The 7,653-nt window shown below is 44.7% G+C and overlaps 1 long non-coding RNA gene across 1 annotated transcript; it reads right to left on the bottom strand.

Moving 5' to 3' along the window:
* Positions 1-1,213: 1,213 nt before the first annotated feature.
* On the bottom strand, positions 1,214-7,605 carry LOC125403278 (uncharacterized). Its single transcript, XR_007232892.3, has 2 exons — positions 7,330-7,605; positions 1,214-2,186 (listed from the first exon to the last, which is right to left on the bottom strand). It is a non-coding gene; the product is annotated as an uncharacterized LOC125403278 (long non-coding RNA).
* Between the last annotated feature and the right edge of the window lie 48 nt (positions 7,606-7,653).

Raw genomic sequence — 7,653 nt, 5'->3', positions numbered from 1 at the left:
AGGCTGGCCTTGAACTCACAAAGATCCACCTGCCCCTGCCTCCTCGCTGGAAAAGGCGTGTGCCAGCACTGCCTGAACTAGTACTTTTTATGCTAAATTCTCAAACTAATACATCAGATTTTTGCTTGATTCACCACAGAAAACCTGACTTAAGATATTGCAAATGCAGTGAGCACTACTATGTCATCTTCATCTCTGGTTAGTAAACTGTTAGGCTGGTTACTAGAATAAAAAAATGAACTATGAACAGCTTCCCCCAAGTTAAGGTTCTGCCACACAGCCTGGTTGGCCTCTTCCTCCCAGGTGTTGGGATTAAAAGTATACAATAACATGCCAGGTGAATCTTATTTTTAAATTGTATTTGTGTGCAGGTGCCCGTGGAAGCTAGAAGCTGGAGTTAACAGGCAGTTTGATCTGCCTAGTAGTGTGGGTGACATGGTCTGCACTCAGGCCCTTTCCTACAGCAGTCTGGGCACCACTGTCCCGTGCTCCCCCCTCCTTTTTGTTTTGCCCAGGGTAAAGTTCTTGATTGTGAAGGTGTAAATGCCAGTTCAGTTTTAGCCCAAGTTCTTACCTCCTCTTTTGTGACTCACTTAAAGCGATAGTTTTTTCCTCTAAAACCTGGCAGGCCAGTGTGCCTAGTACCAGTCTTTTAAGGAGTCATTGTTTACCATGTACATCTTCCTAAAGAAGCCATTTCTCAAAATTTAATTCTTACCCATTCTTAAAATTTTGAAACACTATAGTCTGCATTTATGTTAGGAGTTTTTGGGGGGTGTGGGTGGGGGGGGTCAGCCTGTTTTCAAGACTGGGCTGGTATTGGCTCAGTGAGAATACTAACCTAAGAGTTTGCAATTTTGGATTTCTGGGTTGAGGCCCAGGTAGTTTTTATCTTCTAAATTCAATTGATAGAGTGCTTTCCAACTGACTAATACCTATCTCCCATCAATTGGAGTTATTAGATACCTTCCAGTAGTTTGCTCAGGTCCACTTCGCTATGACCATTAATAATCAAGTTTTTATGTTTCTAACAATGTACAAGTCTGCCCAATTCTGATTTTTACCTCAAAGTTTGGTCCCCCTTTGGTTTAAACCACAAATGAGTGGCAATGTGCCAAGGCATCGCAGCTCTACCCACTTTGTTTTTCCCCTTTAGGATAAACGTCAACATAGCTGTTCCAGATAGGTCATGAGATTAAAAAGTCGTTCCACGTTTTGACTATTTTAGGACATAAGTTTATTGCCAAGTTTTCACATAAATAAATACAAGCACAGTAATAAGTCTAACCATGTTTGTAGCTTCATCTATTTGTAAAGTGTTACGTATATATCTATGAATTATGGATTAGCTTGTATCTGTGGGAAAATCTTTAACAAGTTACTATACTGCTCAAAAGAACCACTATGAGCATTTCTTTTATCTGGCAGATACAAAGCACTGTCAATTGTATGATTTCTAAATTCTTAGCTATTATACACTTCTTCAGCAAGTAGTCTCCTTCTGAAACACTTCAGCTTCTTAATTTCTAGTTTGAAGCTTCTGACAGTTTTATGGGACACCAAAAACCTGCATTGAAAATATTCAGTAGTGTTTACTCACTGGAATGACTCCTTTCAAAATGCTGGTATCAACACTATTCAAAGTTAGTGTGTTGCAAAAGACATGCCAAGTTAAATGATCTCTAAAGCCAGTACACATTTCACTTCCTAAAGTGACCAACTCTTCAGTTTCACATATTTTAAAACACAAATGGGATTAGTAGAACAATTAAACATCTTACAAAACCACAACCATCTTTCTAAAATAAATTATAAGTTGCAGTTTTATAATTTGGAATTTTTGGGAAATGTTCAAAACATCAAGACAATAAAACACTTTTATCATGTACAACGCTGTAAGATTTAAAAATAACAACTGCATGACACACTACATGGATTATGGAAGGCATAACCTAGAGTTAATTCATAAAGAAACATGATCCATACCCAAACTACCTTAGAAAAAAATCCAAACTGCACAACCCATTTAACACAATGACAATATTGTCAGTGACAATCATGTGCCTCTGCTTGCTTCTGAGAACACATCTTGTGATTATGAAAAGTGTTGATCTCGAAGACCTGGTTTTGCTCAGACAGCAGGGTTACAGCCTTAAACAGGCACTGTCCTGTCCTTAAGGAACAATCTAAAGGAGGAAAAAACAATAATTACTATTGTTAATTTTATTTTAAGAGCCACAACAACATTCAAGTGGGACCAAATACGGTGTAGGGGAGAGGGCATTAAGGGATCCTTGCGATGTTCTGAAACACTCTCAGTGACTTAACACTTGATCCAGTTTCTGAATTCTTCCCTCAGAGAAAACTAGTAATCTAGTAGTTACTCTGCTTTCAATTTTCTATAAGCCTATTACCACCTTATAGCACACCACATCTATATTTCCTCAAGCAATGCTTCAATGAGAGCAAGGTAGTACAAAGCAGAACACCAAACACTACACCAGTTTCTATACCTGGCCCCAGTTTGTTAGAATTACATAAAAAGTTGATAAATCTCACTGAGTCTTCGTTTCCTCTACTGTACATAGACTGGTACCAAAGCCTCTGTTATGGTGAGTAGTCAATTAAAGACTAAAGGCCACTTACTGCTAACTAATCCAGCCAGGAATGGAGTCTGGATAAGTACCCCCCTTCAATATATAAACTAGCATACACTACAACAAAATCAAGGTCTCAACCTTCAAGGTCAAATGCTTGACTCCTAGAGTTGTGACCCAAGAAAGTGTTATATAGCTAAGGTTCCTTCCAGTCAAACTAGTCTTGTTCTTGGGATGCCCAACTATCACATTCTAGACCAACGGTGGCAGCCATAATTATACAGTTACACCAACATAAGGTATGTGCAAAAGGCCTTATCTTGCTCAAAATTTGAAAATTAAAAGTTACAAGCCCACACCTAACTCACAATAAGCACAAATGTTTAACATACATAGCAGTTTTTATCCTAAGAATGAAATCATATGACACCACTTGACAAGAAACTAAGTTTATTTAAACCACCATGCCCAGTATAAGAACCGGATAGCTAGCTGCAATGGTTAGTTCAGGGAAACCCAAGGAAGTGCTTGTGAGCACAGACAGGGAAGCCTCAGTTTCCTCCATGAAAAGAGTATTAAGACACCTCAGTTAAGTATTAGATTCCTGCACAATAAGAGCTTTGTCCTATATTTCATAGGCTTTAACTATCAGTTGAAAACGTAGTTTCACAAATCATAAAATTTGTTTGGTTCTCAACTGTTTACTCACTAAAGAAATCCCCATTTTCCTTGAAAAATGTGATTTGACAGAAGAAACATAGTATTAGATAAAAAGTTGAAGGAAACATTATCTGAAATATTTTACTAACTCTCTGCCTGTTTATGTAGATGGGTGTGAAAGACAACTTTGTAGTTTCTTAGTTGCTGTTTGCCTTGTCTTTTGAGATATGTTCTCACCAACATGGAGCCTGCCAAGTAACTAGGCTTGTGTGGCCAGTAAGTCCTACAGATACAGCCGTGCTCTAACATGCCTGGCTTTTTTATGTGTGTTGTGGAGATTTAATTCAAGTTTTCATTGCTTGCAACACAAACACTTTACTAATTATAACCCAAGCCCCCTTAATATATTTAAAAGAATCTGACCTGCATTTAGGTTTTTCCTTTCACTCATCGTTTGTTATTGTTTGGTTGTTTAAGAGGGAAGAAAAAACAGTTCAGGCCAGGCATGCATTCGTCACTTTTAACCCAGCACTCAGGAGGCAGAAGCAGGTAGAACTCTTAAAGACTAGTCTGGCCTATAAATACTAAGTTGCAGGTCAGCTAGAGATACATATTGAGTGAAATCCTGTCTCAGGAAAAACCTATGAAGTTATCATTTTTATATTTACAGTAAGCAAGTGAACATGAAAGGGAAGAATTTTAATCTGGCCTTGGCTACCCAGAATTTAAATTCTCTAGCCGTGAGACTGGAAGATTCAAATTAAACAGCAAGGCAACAGTTTCTGCATACTAAAACCCTAAGATCCCTGTCCTAAACATACCATATTTTAAGAAATCTTACATAGAAAACAAAGTCTTTTAGGGAGCACAAAACTAGGTATTATACACTCCCCATCTTTTAAAACTTTTTTTAAAAAGAATTCCAAACCCCACCCCAGAAACCAAGATGCAAATCTTAGCAGCTGCCCATAGAAAATAAAAAGCCATGCCATTTAAACCAGCATAGGAATTGGCAAACAAGAAGCTACACGGTGGGAAAGAGGCTTTAAAGAATAAGGAAGCCCAGAGTATCAAAAGGGGGAGGGTGAATTAGGTTGATCAGCCACAGAGAAATCCAAATCCCACGGTGGCTCCTAAGTACTGCCTCAATTATGATTTAAAAAAATCTCAGCTTAGTAAATTTTATTTTTCAACAGGCTTTCTCTGTGTAATCCTGGCTATCTTGGAAATCACTCTGCAGGTCAGGTTGGCCTAGAACTCCGAGATCTACCACCTCTGCCTCCTGAATGCTGGGATCAAAGGCAACTGCCACCACTTCCCAGCTAAAACACTGGCTCTGTTTTTGAAATCCAAATTAATCAGTACTTGCTTTCATGTTTAGAATAAATGAAGCACAAAAATAAAATACAACAAGCAACTTAAATAGGCTACCAAAGGTTCAATTTTTATTTCTTTGTTGTTAAGTGTAACAGAAAATTCTTTAAAAAGTCTGCACTAGTCTTCTGAAACCCACAAGTTTGCAGCAATGGCTCCGCTGTCCACACTATTTACACTTCAAATAAAAATTAGTTCCCATAATATTTCCAAACGCTTAACAAGTAATTTGGTTATTGGCTACCACACTGGAACAAAACAGAGTATCCACATCTCTGCAGTAAGTTCTCCTGGATTCTTATAGAGCACACACACAACAAAGAACCTAAAGACCAAGCTTCACAAGTACATTCAGTCATTTCATTTGTGCCTGGCTACAAGTCAAGCAATACAATAGGAACTTAGCAGACACCACTCGGTAAGACCATACCAAAGCAGCTCAGTAAAACCAGCAATAACATGGAGTGTCATGAATCAAGCCAGAGGCCAGAAGAAAACACTACCTAAATAGGAAAATATAGGACCACAGGACCTTAGGCCAGGAGAGACATCTGAACCTTAACAGTCTGTATTCCAGACAGACATGTACAGTGACAAAATGTAGGCAACAATCAATTCCATGTGACCTAAGAGATTGTGTGTGTGTAGGAAATAATGAAAAAGCTGTCATTAGCCCATTAACGGTCTTCTGTATTGTACTCATGGAATCCACTAAAGCATTAAGGAGTCAGCATATTTTATGTCAATTCATACACCTTTTAATACAATCAGCCTGGCAATATGTAAGATATGTCGGTGATATTGGAGGAAATATCCATCTGTAGACCATTAATAGGAAACAGTTCAATTTATTAAAGGTGGGAAGAGAAAGGCATTCATGGGAATGGAAAGAAGCCAAACTTCAGGTTAGATTCTCAATAAATCTATTGTAGTGAAGCTCCTGAAGGGGTGGGGATAGAAAAAGAAAATCAAGGCTAACAGTCAACAAGATGTACTAAGGAAAACTGCAGGGTAAGGGCCAGCTACAGCCTCAATTTGTGGTGTAACTAATCTGTCTGGTTTCATGACTCATCAGGTTTCTAAGATCAAGAGAGGAAGAATGCCAGTGCTCTGTCTAGGCATTGGATAAACCAGTACAAAAAAAATAAAAAAGGGACTAAAATGAGAGAGTGCTAAAATATCTTTTGGTAGGACTGCAGAGGGAGCAGGAGGGACAGAGTGAAGTACTGGGCTCTGTAGAAAATGCTAAGATTCTGTTTATGTATTCTAAGTTGCGATACTATAATTTCATGATACAGCAAGGATCTCAAGTGGGAGTATAAACTCGGGTGAGCATGCCTTTAATCTAACTCGATGAAAAATACTCCAAGGCAGATCATAAGCAATAATAACCTGTAGTTCTGCTGCATAAAACCCCAGGTGAGCGCCTAGTCTCCCATTTCCCTCCGTTGCCCCTATTATAATTACCTCCCGACACCAACGAAAACCCGTGGGAAGCCTCGCCCCTCCAATTTTACACCTGTTCAATTCCCCTGCAGGGCAACGCCCACGCACCAGTTTAGCCCTTAAGCCTGCCCAGAAGTCTCCCGCCCATCTTCCAGAAAGCCTCGACTTGAAGATCACGAGGGGAGAGGGGGAAGGGATTCTTCCAGGCCCGGGGCGGGTCTTTAGAAGACCGGAGGCAGCCGAGAACTCCCAGAAAGGTATTGCGGCACTCCCCTCCCCTGCAGAGAAGGGTGCGGCCCTCTCTCCGCCTACTCCACTGCGGCTCCCTTATTGATTGCAGCTCCCACGAAATTTTAGAGAGCAAGGCGCTTCCTGCTTCCAAACCGGCCCGACTGAGTCCCCCGCTCCTTTCTTCACTCCCCGGAGGGTGCGCCGCAAGTCCGGCTCATCTCGCCCCTCGTGCGGCCGCAACTCTAGAAGGAACCGCGCCCGTCTCCGCCCCCCAGGGCGCGCTTCCTGCCACGTTGCGCAGGGGCGCGGGGCCAGACTCTGCGGCGCGCGGCCTCGGGGAGGGCCGGATCCTGCGAGCACCTCCCCGCCGCCCCCGCCAGCCCGCTCAGGGCCTGAACTCGCAGGAATGCGGGCCAATTGCAAGGGCCAGTTTTCTGGGCTCCGGGAGCCAATCAGACGACGAGGCCAGGCCGGCGGCGGGTCCTCCAGAGGAAGGGGAGGGTGGGAGGCTCCTGGGCGCGAGCCACTTTCGCTGACCCTCCCTCCCCTCCCCTCCCCCGCCCCAGGCCGGCCGCGCCCGCACGTCCAGCTCTCCTCACCCCACCTACCTCCCGCCCCACCCAGTGGGCCTAGCGAGGCAGCGAGCGGCTGCGCACTCCAGCACCCATTTTAACTGACAGGCGCTTCACTCCAACCACAACACGCCATTTGTGTTTTCACACACGGCGGGAGGAGAGGAGGCCAATCAGCGACGAGACGTGCACCGGAAGCGCACCTCCGCTCCCCCGTGGGAGCCATGGCCGCGTCCGGTGTAGATTTTTTTTTCCGCTCCCTTCTCCCTCCCCCTCCGGTTGCTGCGGGGCGGACCGTAGTCCCGACCGCCACCCGCCTGCCCTGTCCAGCGTACGGATCGCACCCAGCGGCCCCACCAGACTGTCCCGGCATCCTCGAGGGCCCGCCGCACCCGCCAGTCCCCGCGACCGCGCCGCGCCACCCTCCCGCCAGAGTCCCGATCCCCTACCTAGCCGAGGCTCTCTGAGGAGCCGGAGCCCCAGAGCACAGCCTCTTCTTTAGGTGGCCCCCCGGCAGCCTCCGCTGATTGGCGGCGAGCTGGCCAATAAGTGCGGGGCGGTGGGCGGCGAGGCCAATGGCGCGGCGGGAGGGGGCGTGTCCCGCGTGCCCCTGGCGCCGGCACTGGGAATCCCCGTGCGGTCAGTGGCGTTTCCGCTCGGGCAGCGGGCTGAGTGAGCTGCCGCTGCCGCCGCCGCTGCCGCCGCCGGGGGAGGGGCGGCCGCCGCCCGCCTGCGCTCAGAGACTCACGCAGCCCTAGTCCCGCCAGTCCGCC

The sequence above is a fragment of the Myodes glareolus genome, chromosome 3 (genome assembly GCF_982192425.1).
Source record: "Myodes glareolus chromosome 3, mMyoGla1.1, whole genome shotgun sequence".
Classification (NCBI taxonomy): domain Eukaryota; kingdom Metazoa; phylum Chordata; class Mammalia; order Rodentia; family Cricetidae; genus Myodes; species Myodes glareolus.
This window is presented reverse-complemented; position numbering and strand designations above follow the sequence as displayed.